Source organism: Tamandua tetradactyla, chromosome 13 (assembly GCF_023851605.1).
Source record: "Tamandua tetradactyla isolate mTamTet1 chromosome 13, mTamTet1.pri, whole genome shotgun sequence".
Taxonomy (NCBI): domain Eukaryota; kingdom Metazoa; phylum Chordata; class Mammalia; order Pilosa; family Myrmecophagidae; genus Tamandua; species Tamandua tetradactyla.
In genome coordinates this window covers 4,260,356-4,276,619 of record NC_135339.1, presented here as the reverse complement: position 1 = coordinate 4,276,619, position 16,264 = coordinate 4,260,356, and the positions used below count along the sequence as shown (strand labels likewise).

The following is a 16,264-nucleotide window of genomic DNA, read 5'->3' as shown; positions in this document are numbered from 1 at the left end:
ATCAGTTCTACTTGATGCTTAAAATTAGTACTTAATATTAAAAGTCAATATATTATGGAGTAGAAGACAATCCACAGTATTTAAAGTAAGTTCTGTGCATAGGGGTTCCATTTTGAGTATGAACTAAGACCCCTGGGGGATAAGGGATCGTCTTCTAGTTAAACAGCCTATCCAAAGGAATATAAGCTTCCTAGTATAGCCTACAAGGCTCTCCTCCGTGGTCTGTCCCTCCTTTTCCTACCAATCTTATTTCTCATAGTGTCCTTTCTCAATGCCTGTTTCCTGGCCTACTTTATGCTACCATGTTTTTGTTTATAGACATTTCTCCACCAGGATTGCTCTTACCTGATCTCTTTCTGTGTGACAAGCACATATTAATTCTTCCTGGCTTAGCCACAATGTAAACGTACTCTCTGAAGTCCTCCTTCTTTCCTCCTCAAATGGAGCAGAATTGATCACTCCTTCCTTGTGTCCTCAGTACCTCCCTTTTCACCAGTTTCCCAACAAAACCATCCTGGTAAAGTTAACATTTTGGCATCTGTGTCTCAGATGCTGGAAAGGAATTCTTTCCCAACTCTGCCTGTTCCTGTGGAATGAGGAAAGCCAGCTTGTTGCTAAGGCACCTTCTTGTCTATACGAGCCCCAATGGTTTCCTTTTATGTACAAATGTCCCACCCAATTCAAAAAACCTTGGTTCCCTCTTGGGTCACCCCCACTGCAGCCCACTTTCAGGGTTAAGCCCTGAGATTAGCATTTTCCCTTGGATCTGCCACCCAGAGGCTGCTGGGAGGGCCACTCTTCTTGCCACCACCACAGACGGATACTTGAAATTGACCATGGTGGTCCCCTCCCACCCAACTCTCATTTGTTTTCACTGTTCTTTTCCCCCCAGACCTCTTTTTTTCTTCCTTTAGAGGCGCGTATGCTCCAACACTTCAGGAATTTGCACCCTGTTCCTTGAGCCTAGCAATGCCTTACTTATAGCAGGTGCTAACTAAAATGCTAAATGGTTGGATGACTGAAGCCGCCACTACCATGCAGATTCTTAAAGTCAGCCCTGGGGAAGCTATCTCTTCTGCAAGTTCCTTCCCAGGAAAGGAGGGGCATTCTCACAGAGACAGTGTTTTCACCCCTTGCCATAGCTTTGCCTTCACGGAAAGGACAAACATCCATGAACAGCACCAGGCTGAGAATTGAGCTCTTGCTTGTCCCCAGCCTGTGTGATGTGAGAATGAAGGGGACTCCATCCAACTAAGGCACCCAGTTCTATGAGAGAACCTAAAATCCAGCAGACACCTGAGCTTTCTTTCCAGTTGACTCAACACACTATTGAGAAAGACTCTCTTTACTTCACTGATCGCCCGGCATACAACCAGCCTGCTCTCCCAGCTCTTTAGAGTTTTCTCTCTCATGTACTTCTGTGCTTGTCCCCTGAAACCAGCAGCCCTCCTGTGATATCTGTAGAGTCCATGGGTCTTCATGGAGTACGTGACTCAAGAGGTGCAGATTACATAGACAATTAGAAGTGAGCAATACTGCTGTTGTGGCAAGTGAAACATAGTATAAAGCCACCAGTAGAGATTGATAAATGCTTCTTGGAGTGAAGAAGAGAGTGTAAAATGTTATCAATGAGGTGATGTTTGATCACAAAGCTGAGTCTGTGCAGAGGAAAGTAGATGAAGAAGGTGAAGGATTCATTCTCGATAGAAGGGAAGCACGTGCACACAGGAACAGCGCAGTCCTGGTCTGTTTTGCAATCCAAAAATAATAAACAGCATGTATTTATTTTATATTTTGGGTTTTGTTTTTGTATAAACATGCAAAACACTCATGCAAAATTTTACACTAGTATGCAAAATATTCATGCCAAAGTTTTGCATGAATATTTTTCCTCTTTCCAGGGGTAATCTTATACCTTTGTGGAAAACTATTTTAAAACCTTTTATTTGTAAAAATTAAGAAATTTATAAAGAGAGTATAAAAAGCTGTAAGATGAATGTACTCTCAGACAATTCAGAACAACCTAAATCACCATCTGGGAAACCCTCGTGGAAGGTCCTTCTGCTACTTCCTTCCCCATCTTGGGCTGGGCCAGCTCTGGCTCCTCCATCATTCAGGTGCCCAAGGCCAAAGACAGTGGGAAAGGTCAGTCATTAATGGAGCCAGACAGTGGCTTAAGGGTTGCAATGGCTTTTAGAAGGAACTCCATCTCTGACATGGAATTCCCCTGCCCAGAAGGTGCTCATAGGATGACATCAGGCATATTCTGGTCTGTGATGTGCTTTGAGTGTGTGAGTGTGAATTTTCATTATGTATAGGAAGCAAAGGAAGGAAAGTGAATCTAAGGAAACAATGGCCACCTTTAAAAGGGGGTCAGTGTTAAACAAAAGTGTGCCCTTCTGCTCCATATTTCTGCTTATTTGAAAGGACTGTTGAGCGATTTTGAGAGGGTCCCTCAGACAGAACTGGGGCCTGTCCTGGAGACTTTTTGCCCTCAGTGCAAGAATTCACTTTGTGGTGAATTTTGGTGAAAGGAACTCCTTAGAGTTCACATGGACTACACACCACAGGCAAGCCCCATTTGCTAGATAAACTCAGCAGGGACTAACTTTTTCTCTTGTACTTTTTTGACCTAAAACTTCTTTCCTGGAACATTAAGAACAGTGAGTGACATGAGTGTGATTATTGAGTTAGGAATTGTGAGCAGAAATAGTGGAGGGTTTGCAGAGATGCAAGCATCTCTGAAAGTGTCTCATGTACCCCCAAATCTTCTGTGGGGGCCTCTGACATGTCTTCATGTTCCAGATTTGCACTGATCTCCCCAGACCTCTCAGCCAGCAGGAGACTGATCAAGATGGTAAATGAGACAGGGAGAAATGTTTGTTCCAGGGCTTCAGGCATTTTTCTATCATGCTCCTCACAGTTCTCACAGCCTCTATCTACTGTCTAATTATGAAACTCTCCCACATTTTAGGTATTTGTTACAGTGGCACCCCACTTCCAGGTAACAAATCGTTATTAGTTTTCTTTTGCTGCTGTAACGAGTTTCCACAATCTTAGAAGCTATGCCCACATTAGATCATTTAATCCAGGCAGATGAGTTTCATTTTGCAGATGAGAAAACTGAGGCTCAGAAAGTTGATCCTTGCCTGAGGACACAAATAAGAGGCCAAACCCTGCCTTGGTTCATTTGATATCAGGTACAAACCACGAAAGAATGGGGACAAAAGGGGCAGGGGAAGAGGGCTGGGGAAGCCTGGTGAGTCTTGGCTTGGGACTGAATTCTGTGTTTGTCACTTCTGTGGCTTGACCCAGCACTCTCCTGCTCATTAGCATGAGTGACCAACCCGTTGATCTCAGTAAGGAAAAAGGGGACTTGAGATGTTAAAGGGCATAGTAGCTGCCATATTGTAAAAGGGTTAAAACTGTAGACATGATTAATCGACAGAAGAAGAAAATAGTCAAGTTGGGAGAAGAGAAATAGCTTCTCCCAATGTCCATACTCAACACAAGTGCTTTTGGTTCACCTTCCCACTATTGAGTCCAAATACTACGTCATGCCAGAATGTTTCTTTCTTGAAATGGTAATCTAATCATCTTCCAACCCCTCAGGGAAATGAGCATCATTTGTTCTCTCCACCATTTTCCCTTAGAAATAAAGATTTTTGGAAAATCATCTTGGACTCCTTGGATTTAGGCACTAAGAAGATAGCAACCATCCTTGGTTTGGAAAGGACACAGGCTGTCCTCAACCTCAGCTCTCAGCAGCCACCTCTTGGCCTTGAGTTTCTAATCTTGGTGGGTTTACACTGAACCCTTAACTTCTTTCTTAAATCAGGACCAGAAATGAGAACAGGGAGGCAGGGCTCTGTAAGCTGGGAAATAATGCTCTTGGCTGCCTCTTCCTTCTCTTTCTATTTTGGTCCTAAGGGACTTGGCCTTTTTACTTCTTTGAGATTTAGGAATCTTGAGGTTTTATTGTGAAAAGAAGAATTCTGTGTGGTTTTAGAAGGCAAGTCAGACTCAGTAATTCAAAACCTCATTTATCCAAACACAAAAGGCTGAGGACCTCTTAGCAAACTGGGCCCCAGAGTGATAAAACTTTTGGCAGAGAATTTTGATCTGTTCTGTGCACTGTCCCACGTTTGTACCTAGCAAGTCCAATCATCGTCTTTCCCCACCAGCCTAGCTCTGTTAGTTTATCTTCACAGATGTAAATTTTATGTACAGGTGTGCAGATACACACGTATATGAGCATGTGCAAATACATAGGTCAGGTTAGAGAGAGGAAAAGGCTTTCGGCTAGTTTACTAAGTCTTGCAGCAAATAAGGTTCAGGGGTAATTAAGAGAAATATCCCTTGGCAGAAATGTGCCTTTTTGGGTCTGCTTCTCATTTGGGACAATTGGAAAAGGCGATCACTCAACTTTTATTGATGCCAAAGAGTTTTTCACAGTCATCAATATGGGCCACAAAAATGAAGTTGTTGACATCTTATTTCTGGGGATTTTTCTTTCAGATAATTGTGAGCCCTCCAGCATCATATATTCTGAAGTAAGGCAGTTCCACTCCCATAGCTGAGCATTTTCAATGTAAAACATGCAATTGAGATTAAGAGCATTTTGCCAAAACCCAGCCCCAGCCCATCAGTACCTTTCAAGCCCCATTCAAATTTCTCCCTCTGCTGTAAGCCTCATTCCTCTCATCTTGATTTTACTCGAAGGAATAAGAGATAGAATTTAAATCACACATGAACATGTTTAGCTTTTTTGAATATTATGTATGTATCTTGGATATGGATTCCTGGGTTATTACAGAGTAGAGTTTTGGCCTGCTCCCTCAATACCCCATTTCAGTTGTTATCTTCTGGACTGTTTTATTCAAGCAGCCTAGTCTGGGTCTCTCGGTGGGTAGAATTACATGTGAGGGTGGATTGTTCAGCTCTGAGTTCCACTGGCCCCTTTCCTTGGGCATTCAAAGGTCTACGGAAAGAATACACTTCTCCCTATTCCCATAGTGAAAGCAGCTGGTCCTGAGTTCTTGGTGGCAGAGCGTGAGTCCCTGCAGTGAGAGGGCCAGGCTGTGTGCCAGGTATGGCCAGGACAGAGCATGGGGACCACCGTCTGTGGGTGCAGGGCTTTGGCGCCAGCTCATCCTGATGGGGGAGGCCAGACGTACAGTGAAGGTGAAGGCAGTGCCATTCCCGCAGGCTGACCTCCTAGGATCAGACTGGAGGCCAGGTGCACAGGAAGCTGAGTCACCCGCGGCTGCCACGGCCACCCCTCAGCCTAGAGGAGCCTAGGAAGCTCAATAGAACCAGCCAGAGTTAGCACCATAAAAGTACAGGTACCATCTACCCCAGGAAGGAAGGGAAGTGACCCATGCAGTCATAATATTAGCTACCGAGCGACTCTATGAAAAGTCACAATCTGAGCTGCATCTTGTGCACAATGAAAGAGCTTGAGAGGAATAATGGGATTGAAGGATGGTGTTATTCCGGCCCCACGGTGATCTCACTTGCTTTCTATAGTTACGAAAACTGAAGCTCGTTACTCAAACTGAAGACTCCTCTTGCCAAATTACCCTCATTTTACTCATAAGCAGACAAATAACGCTACTCTGGGCCGCTCGCCATTCTCCCCTAAGATTGCACATTAAGTGCAGTTCTGCAACTTCTCCTTTTTAAAGGCATGAACTGAAGGTTAATAAAGATCCCCCAAGATCACACAAAATCTGCAAATTTTTCCCAAAGCACCTCCCTGTTTACCCACCTAAATAAGGGCTTCCCCTCCAGTTGGTGCATACTGCAAAGGGTTGCTGCTGAGACCATAACCTGGGCCCTTCCCCTTCACACCGCACTCAACTAAATGGAAAAGACAAAAATCTCACCCCGTCTTTGAGACCCAGATCAGACCCAGCCGTGGGGCTTGGGCGGTCCTGCACATCCCTGCCAAATGTTTTAACACTGACCTCACGCGAGGGGCTGCCCTGGCCTGCTTGGGGAAGAGAAACTCTTCTTAAGATGGTTGATTGGAAAGGACATTTTGCAAGAAACCACAAGTAAGTGGCCAACATGATAAGCTCTCATGCTGGTAATGACTCACAGAGAGAGTGAGCAGGAGCCAGTGGACAGCAGAGACAACTCAGGGAGCCATGCAGGAAGACATGGGGATGGGAAAAGCCAAATTTCTGAGTGTGGGATGTAAGGGCAGGTCGGTGGGCCCCTGCTGAGGAGCTGGGCTGCACTGTGCAAATTTTGTCTCTGTGGGTGGGTATTGATGCTTTCTGCCCCTGTCCTGATAACCTCAGGGAATCTCTACTCCTCATAGCCTGAAAGAGGCCAGCTCTGCAGTCAGGTTTCCTTTCGTAAGCCATTCTGCTAGGAATGAAATCACGACCTTGTGTGGAGCTTAGAACCCACAGAACCTGATGATCTATTGATTATGGGAGAACAGCAAATGCTAAAACCAGGGCATCCCAGACACTGCTCTGGGAGGCTCACCACAGTGGCTGGGGGACAGTGCCAGGAGACGGGGGACAATGAGCTGAGATGGGCAGTTGGGGCTGGCCCTGGATTAAAGAGCCCCATATTTCCTGTGTATGAAGACAAGACGGATCTGGAATCCATTTGTATGTGTTCCTTTTTCCCTTGCTTTTATTGTCTCCTGTTCACCTCCACTTCTTCCTCTCCAGAAAGGTGACACATCAATCCATATTTTATTAGCTTCCCCAGTGTTTTGATTTCCAGACCTTTTGGTTCGTTTCTCTAACAAGACTATGTTATCGCATTTCTGGCAGGGAAGATGATTTTTGACGATTCCTTGTGGTGGAAAATCCTGCCAGGAATGTTCTGAATTCAGAGTGAGCTCTCTAGTTCTTGCTAAGCTCCACTGCTGGAGCCTGAGGGCAGGTGATCACAGGAAGGGATCACTGGCATCTTTTTCTGAACTCTGTTTCTCTCTAAAGTTCAGTACTGAAAAACTGCGCCTGGAAATAGAGTCCCGTAAAACTTGATATTCTATTACTAGGTGCCATGTCTTTGTTCTAGGCACCTACAAGTGTCGATCCATTTACTTTTCACAACATCCAATGAAGTAGGGACTTTCATTATCCCCATTCCCTGGATGAGGAAACTGAGGCTTGGAGAGGTTCCAAGGCTTCCTTAAATACACAGGGCAGATGGGCACGTGGCTCCAAGCTCATGCCCTCACCTCTACCCCATAACTGCCTGCCTCCATCTGCACCTTTCTTCCTCGCTATCCAAGTAACTCTGGGCTTCCCAGATCTAGAAATTTCTGTACACCATAGATAGTGTGATTTTCCAGAAGCAAGTCAATCATAGGACCACATCTAAAATACTTTTCCTTAAGGGTTTCAGAGGAACAAAAACAACCTTCCTATAAACTTAGCTGTAAGAGGAGTCCATTCAGAGAATTTCATTGCACAGACTAAGAATCCCACGGGACTGCACTGTCTTCTCAGCCCTTCCCAGGCTGCAGGAAGCACGGTGCTTCTGGAACTTGTTGATGGTGAGGGGAGGGTGACAAGGATGAGCTGAGGTTTTACAAAATTCCAAACTGCCTTCCAAAAAAGACTCAATTTTGTTGGGGGCACATTTAATTTAAACACTTTTTGATAAAGTCTAATTATTAATAAGTTGTTAATTACAGTCATTAGTTCAAGTATTCATTAATTATTAGTAAGTCATTAATTCAGGTGAAGTAAGCACCTTCTGGCTGAAACCAGCACCTCCAGGCCATGCTGGACAGAGGGGGTTTGCCATCCAGCTGACTGAGGAGATGGCTGAATATGACAGGCATCTGCCGGAACCCCGGCCATTGGAATACACAGGGCTGGTGAGAAGAAAGAGCCCCTTGTACCTACAGAGGCACCCCGCCTGTGGAGAGAGGGAGGTGGCTCTCCATTCATCACCCCCCCTTTCCACTTTGCTCTGTGACCTCGGGTAAGCTTCCCGGGGAACTCTCTTCAGCCACCAGCATCTCCGTCTTGAAGGTGGAGGTGAGGGACAGGCAGGAAGCTCTGTCTCCAGCCATGCTGCAGGCACACACAAGATGATACCAAACAATAGTTACCCTGGCTGTACCCCAGGGGTTGACCACAGAGAGGCAAAAGTTACTTGGGTCTTAAGGGAATGAGTTAACCCAGGTCAGTCATCTTTACTTTAATGATAGGACACCTGTCCTCGCCTTCCACGTGCCCCACATGATGCATTGAACTGCAAAGTGAGGGTGTGAGGTTAATCCTTCCTACAGCTACCAGCTCAGAGGCTGAACCTGCCACCTTCCCTGGTGCAAAGCGTGGGGCACTCTTTGCTCACTGCAGGCTGCTACAGTTACAGCGGCTTTGTGGACCTCACATCAGCTCTGACTCCTTCTTTAAGCTGCTTTGCACTTAAGGCAGTGCTGAACTCTTGCTGATTTATCATCCTGCCTGAGTGCCCAGAATTTGGGTCCTGAAACTGACTTTGGGGGGGGGGGGTGCATGGTCTGGGAATCGAACCCGAGTCTCCTGCATAGAAGGTGAACATTCTACCACTGAACCACCCGTGCACCCTGAAACTGACTTCTGATCCACCAGTCTTGAGCCCAGACTCTGGAACTTTTCATTTTCAAAATAGAGTAACCTTAGAGCTTTGTTTTCCATATCTTTTTTTTTAAACCTTTAATTCTTATTCTTTCACAGCTCAATTTTTTTCCTTCAGGACATCTTTAATATTCTAAACTCTACCAAGAAACTTTTAAGCCCAAACCGTAAGTTAGTGTCCCTGCTTCCTAATACACACTTGTTAAGAATGAGGTACATAGTGGTTTAGTTTTTTGAGAAAAGAGAGAGGGTCCCCAGAATCACTCAGCAGCTTTGACAAATGCAGATTTATGGGCTTTTTTTTATACCTACTGATTCAACACTTTGGGGGCCAGAATACCTGTAACTGTTAAGTGTTCAGCTGGAGCTTCTGATCATCAGTGGAGTTTGGGAAGTACTGAATTAGGTTGTGAATTCAAGTCGCAAAAGTCATTGGGGGAGAAAGCCAAGATTCCAACCTGGGTGTAGCCAGTTCCTGGCCTGAGCTCCTCACCCCTCTGTACTTCTGCCACAAACACTGCCTCCTTCTGTGCTTGGAGAGGTGTCAGTTAGGGTGGCTGCAGGTTAAACAGTGGACATTTGGAGCCAGGTCCCTGCTCCCTAGTCCAAACACAAAGCCCTTTCCCTATGTTGCTTCCCACACTGACCAATTAGTTTCCATCAGTGATTGGAATTATTTCCAAATTAATGTATTTATGTATCCAGCCATTCAAGATTACAGAAATGAGTTCCATATAAGAGTTTTGGAGGCTGGGTCATTTTCAAATGAGGAAGCAGGTCTGAATGGGGTACACGTGAGCAAAGGTGGAGAAAATGTGTCTTGTGGCTTGGGAGCAGGTGTGCCCACTTGCCTTCTGGGGGAATGGAGGGAAGATGGAGGTGCTGGACCCACCTGCCCTGAGGACAGTGTCTGGTGGGCTGGCTTCCTGAGTATGGGGGCCACCTATTCCAATGGAATCATGTCCCAAAGATAGATCAAGTCCTAACCCCAAGTTCCGTAGATGTGGACTCATTTGTAAGTAAGATCTTTGACAGTGTTGTTAGTTAGGGTGAGGCCAAACTGAACCAGGATGGGCCTTAATCCAATATGACTGGAATCTTTGTAAGTAGGGGAAATTTGGGCACAGCTGTAAGAGAAAGGCAGGGAGATAGACAGCTATCTATCTATATGGAGTCATGAGTTGCCAGCAAGTCAACACCAGAATGCTATGGGCTTTGGAGAAAGCATGACCCTGATGACATCTTGATTTTGGACTCCCATCCTCCCAAACTGTGGATTCCTGTTGTCTATACCAAGCAGTCTGTGGGGCTTTGGTGTAGCAGCTGTGGCAGACTAAGACATACCACGTGTGCTGTGCCGAGTTGGTGTCAACTCAGCTCTGCCTGAGCATAAGCACGGCGCCATACCCTGGGTTATAGATGAGGGTACTAAGATAAGTAAAGCATCCTTGCTGCACTTTACAAATGGATAGTCAGATGGTTGGATTACTGAATCTGTAACAAAGCTATTTAGCTCATACGTTGTTATCTCTGAGGTATGAGGTTGAACAAATTCATATGCAGCTACATTCACAGAGGGGAAATTCAGAAGACAGATGAGTGCTTTGAGAGAATTGCACAGGATGGCTTGCTAGAGAATAACTGGAGAAGCTTTAGAGGGGCAGGGAGGAGGGTAGTATTTGAACTGGCCGACTGTGTATCAGCAGCCTTCAAAGATATGGGGGAATGTGTTCTTGACAGCAAAAACAACACATGCAGATGAGAGAGTTTGGTGCTTCCTGAAATGGAAAAAGGCCCATTTGGCAGGAGCACAGGGAAGGTGAGAGAGAAGTGCCAGGTAAGAATTAAAAGTCAACTGTGAAAGCAAGGGAATGATAGATAAAAAATCAGGATGATCGTTATCTTTGGGTAGAGGGTGGGATGAGAAGGAGGATGGCATTAAGGAAGCATCCTGAAGGGCTTGAAAAATTCTGATTGCTTTATTTTTAAGCTAAGTGACAGGTACATGAGTGTTCATATGTTACCAGGTTATAAACATTCTTTTGAATCAATTCAATATTGAATAAAACAGCCAAAGAAAAACAAATTGGTGGTATACATATTTGGAAATTTTTGACTGCTGGAGTAGGCAGCTGGTTGTTTTTCACTTGTTTTTATTTTTGTGTGTTTTTACTGGCCAGGGGTTTACCTCCTCTTCTATTCCCAGCTCCCCGTTTTTGCATTGGGCTCACCCTTTCTCATTTCATAGCTTCCTAACGGGACTGTCATTCAAGCTGTCCTGACCTACCTCCCATATCTCTACTGGCCAATGAATGAGGATGTGGCCCATGCCAGGTCAATTGAATGTTCTCTCCCTTTGACTGACAGAAGAAACTGGAAATGTGATTGCATATGGTTTTCCTTACCTCAATAGCTATAGTCTTTGGACCCACAGGCCTACCTTGAATCCCATTCTTTTGGAAGTCTAGTTCTTCAAATTCTATTTCTATTCTGCAAACTTCCCGTGGCCTGCCAAAATAAAACATTTTTGATTTCATGAACCACAGTTGGTTCCTGTTGCTGAAATAAACCCAGTTGGTGCATAGGCTAAGGAACATGCTCTTAATTCTGAAGACATTTAGGTGCAGTTGCAATCTTACCATGGGAAAATTGCATGGTCTTCACTCTGTGCTTTCAGAAATAATCTGGCAGTTGTATAGAGAATGGATAATACAGGAGAAAATTGGAAAATCAAAGTCAGTCAATTTCAAAAACAGTTTCAATGGTGACCCTGAGCTAGTTCTGGAGAATTCAGAACTAGAGCCAAGACTGTCTGCTCCCTTTCCTTCCCTTTCCTTAAAGAACTAATGTCTAATAGGGAATATAGTCAAAGGACTCATCTCTGACTCACCCAGGTAGAATTCTGTGGTGCTATCTTTAATCTCATAACATTTTCTATGTTACTTTACTATGCAATGAATCCCATCACCTCATAATTTTACCTGTCCTCTTAGCTAAATTATGAGTTCACAAAGGGCAGTTTGTGTTTGTTTGCTTACATTTAATATCTACATCCCCAGTGCCCAATCCAGGGCTTTACAAGTGGCCACTGAATTAATGGATGAGAGGATGATGGAGACATTCAAGCTAAAAGGGAAAATTGTTGGACAACAGCAGTGGCAACACAAACAAATAGGAACAGGGTAACTTGGGAACCTTGGAATGAATCAGGGTGCAAGACAGGAGACTGACTGTGAGGTCAAACGAGAGCAGGCACCAGGGGAGGCCCAGCTTGAGCATGGTGCCTGGCTGTGCCTGAGCCTCACCTCTGCACAACGTGCCCATCTCTCTGTCCTTTCCAGCTCTCATCTGTCCACCCTGAGAGTTCAGCTTTTCTCGTCTCCTTCTTCTTGGGGGACTTTTGACCAGGCTGTGACATTTGTGTCCTCCTTGTCTTCTCTTTCCATATATTTCTGCTGACTCCAGCCTGCATGGAGACCAGGCTGCGGTACCCCAGGGACAGGGAATTCAGAACCTCACAGGACTGACTGCGAGATGGGCTCCAGTCCACCTTGGGGATTGAGAGATTTGATGAGATAATGATGACCAAGCAGCTAGGATAGGGTGGGCCAGTGGTTGTGGAAATAATAATATCAGTACTACTAACAATAATAGCTAAGATATATTGAGTATTTATTATGTGCGAAGAACTCTCTAAACCTTGCACACATGATCTCAGTAAGTGGTCAAAACTGGTTTTGAGATAGGGATTCAGAATCCAGGCAATTGTGCAAACAGTAAGTGTGAGCCCTCTGACTACTAGATTAGAATGCTTCTCACTACACAAAAGACATACTTCATACAGGAAAAAAATTGATACATTGGACTCCTTCAAAATGAAAAACTTCTGTTCCTCAAAAGGTCCTGTTATGGGAATGAAAAGTTAAACCACAGACTAGGGGAAAATAACTGCAAATCAAATTATCTCAAAAAAGGACTTGAATCCTGAATATATAAAGAACTCTCAAAACTTAATAATAAGTTTTAAAATAACCCAATGGGAAAAATATTTGAATAGATATTTTGCCACAGACGGTATGAGAATAGCAAATAAGCAACAATATAAAAAAGGATCCTCAACAACCTCTGTCATTGGGGAATTGCAAATTAAAACCACCAAAGGAAACCATTACACATCTATTTGAACGGCCAAAATTTGAAATCCTGACCATAGCACCTGTGGGAGAGGATTTAGAGGAACTGAAATTCTTGGAAAAAATGGTTTGGCAGGTTCTTAAAAACTTAAATACACGACTCCCATATAATTAAGCAATTCCACTCCTAAGTATTTACCCAAGAGAAATGGAATAAAAAAAATTTGTACATGAATTTATAGTAGCTTTATTTATGGTAGCCCCAAAATGGAAACAACCTAAATGCCTTCAACAGGTTAATGGATAAAACAATCTGTAGCATACGAATACAATGGATTATTCAACAATAAAAATGAACTATTGATAGATACAACATGTGCTAATCTAAAATAATTACATGAATGAAAGAAATAGACAAAACAAAAGTGAATACTGTATGAGCCATTGATGTGCATTCCCCACCCCCTCTTCTCTATGTGCTTCACCCTCGTTGACAAACTCCCTAAGAACTGAGACAGAGTTAAGGTAGATTTTCAGTTCCTGGACTCAATTATATTTCTTTGGTGGCTCTGAGGAATTCTGTTGAAATATTTAACTTCACGATTTCCCAAATTTCCAAGCCCTCTCTTCCAGCAGAGGTCTCAAAAGATCTCTACACAAGAAATATAACAAAGGGCCATTCAGGAAACTCACGGAATGTATTACACATGTTGATGGATGGAGGAACTGGAGCTCCTGGAGCTCCTGGACATCCAGCTTCTCAGGATGGCTAAGTTGGCATATACTCTTGACAACCTGAACAGCAAACTCAAGTACCAGCTTCCACAGACCCACTAAAGGTATGCTCAATTCGTCCTATAGCCTATCACATTGGTAGTTCTAGCCTTGGCTTTGGGACATTGAATCATCCTTAAAGTCAAACAAAGCTCCTCCAAAGTTGGCCTTGGAGGGAGACTCGGAGGATGGCAGTTCACACTTTTGGTCCCTGAGATACACCTTTGTCCTGGGTTTCTGTGTGACTGTCCCTGCTCTCCTCTTCTCCCACCCTTTTAACAGTTCAGGCTTAAGTGAAGACACATGCCTCTTACTCTAGCAGCAGAGCAAGGCAAGACCATGATATTTGGATAAGACTTTGCTGGTTAGTCAAGGATAATGCAAGAAAGACAAGTGTGGAGTGTAGCATGAAGTTGGGCGATCTGGCTTTCCACTTCTGGATGCGAAAAGGACCTTTTCATTTCGGCTTCTGTTTGCCTCCAGATGGGAAGCTCTGTCCCTGTCCAGAAACCCACACCCTGTCATCTACTTCCAAAGTCCGGAAACAAGAGAGTGAGCTTGGTGAGATATGACATCCCCCACATCTCTCTGCCTTAGTGGAGAGAGGAGGGCCCTGTTTCTTTTCCAACACACTCTCTTACCCATTGTTAACTTTGGGAATGGACCCAAGCCCCTCATCTTTAGGAGAGATCCTGGGTAACCACCTGGCCTTTCAGGCCTCCCATCCTGACCAAATTACAACACAACACGAACAGCCCAACATTTATTGCCTCAACACAGGAGTTCACAGGCTCAGCACCATATCCATGGGACAGAAGAGTAACAAGGAGTGGCCACACGAAAACAATACCTATATAAGCAAACCATCCAGTCTCACGCTTTATCAGCTAGAGAGGACAAAGGCAGTGGCCTTTCACATGTATATCCTGTAAACACTGGGTTGCCTTACAATGGGCACAGAATCCCACTCCACCTCTCTTGGCTGCAAAAGTGCTAGTATCGCCCTGGGGCTCTTTTCCACAGACATTCCCAGGGGTTCCAAATGGGCTCATCACCTTGGATCATTATCAGGCCAGGTGTCCCCAGCTTGTCTGGGGGTGGGCACTGAGGAGTCAGTCCTGGCTATGGAGCTTAGACTGGCCTTGAGTGGATAGCTTGGAATTTCACCTCTACCACAGCAGTTGTGGTGATACAAATTGCTGCAAAACTCGACTATCTCTGATAAAAAGGAAACAAGGACACTATGCCTTTTCCCCAAGCAGCCTTGGACTCCCCAGTGTTCCCCACTTTCTGAGCCTCGGGTGCTGGGACACTTTGGACTCACTATTAAGCAGAGTCTCAAAGCCAGTCTGCCCAGCCCCTAAAGATGAATGTTATTTATTTATTTTTAATTTGCCAAAAACATATCTTTTCCCACTGGGATCACACATGCAGCTGAATTTCCTTTGTCAAGATAGGAAGAAATATAAACCAGCTGCCATACCATGCAAAGACCCTCCTCTAGAATAACCATGCCTGAGACCTTTGCCTGTGCGTGATCTCCTTTTCAGGAGGCCCGCTTCCACAGTGCAACCTTGCATGGGGCATCTGATTCACCAGCTGTGAGTTTTCTTCTTTTTTTTTGTCTCCTAACTTGAGTGTCAGTGGAGTAGGGCTTATCACCCAGATGCTTTCCTCTCAGGAACCTCCCTCTGTCCCTTTTTTAATTCATGGAGGTACATACATAGATACTGGGGAAAGGACCATAATCTACTTTCACTGTCAAGCGCAATGGAATAACCAGAACTTTCTGTTCTGGGTAGGAGACCCTTGAACAGGTCTCAGTTTCCCCGACTTCTACAGAGAAGGGGATCCCCGAGTCCCAATTTAAGTTGATTGCAAATGGAGAGAAATGGCTGGAAATCATTCCACAGGAAGCCCATTTTAAGAGTAAAGCTGCCAAGATTAATAGCTGTTAACAATTCCATTAAAGGAAGAGGTTCACCCCCCTAAAATGTGCTAGCTGTTGTCTTTCCCCTGGACAAACAGGGTAACGCCCCACTGGGCGTGGAATAGAGGCCCTCCATGGGCAGTCCCGGCTCGGATTCTGACTCCAATCCACAGCTCTGCCTTGCTTGCTTGTAAAGTCCACCAAGCTCTGATTCTATTTCTCTCTTTTCCATGCATGGTGGGTTTTCACAACCATGTCTAATCAAATCCTACAAGCATTTTAGAGTTAGAACCTAAGCAGGAGAATTAACAGAGAGTATGTACCTTTGTTTGTGGAAGAAACCCTCTGGCCACGTGGCACACCCTCTACAAGGACAGTTGTGGTCCATCCGTCCATCCTCATAGGGGCACCTGCCTGGAAGATGGGGCCCCCGATTCACCAGCTTCTGCCTGCTTGGAGAGCTTTCGGCTCAGTCACGGCATAGGAGTGACTTCCCACAGTCGGGTTGGTTTTGGTGCTCAGAGGTGCTCAGATACCACACAGAGGAGCTGAGGTAGGGAGAGGGTATGCCATCTGCTCTTCTCTCGAGGTACACTTCCATATCATTTTTTACCCTGACTCTGTATTTGTCTGTTTCTGTCATAATTTGCTCTGAGGTCCTTTCATTCCTTTTAAATCTCCTCTGGGTAATTGTATATTCTAGCTGCAAGCTGCTAATAAACAGTATAGGAAATGAGGAGCAATCAAAACAAAAAATCTTGTGAAAAACGTCACATAATCTCACAAATGAGATTTCTTTCCAGATTTTCAACTTACCAGGGGGT

General features: G+C 44.7%; 1 long non-coding RNA gene across 1 annotated transcript; it reads right to left on the bottom strand.

Annotated features, from left to right (window-relative positions):
• Positions 1–415: 415 nt before the first annotated feature.
• On the bottom strand, positions 416–11,552 carry LOC143652987 (uncharacterized). Its single transcript, XR_013160997.1, has 3 exons — positions 11,494–11,552; positions 11,009–11,111; positions 416–586 (listed from the first exon to the last, which is right to left on the bottom strand). It is a non-coding gene; the product is annotated as an uncharacterized LOC143652987 (long non-coding RNA).
• Positions 11,553–16,264: the final 4,712 nt, after the last annotated feature.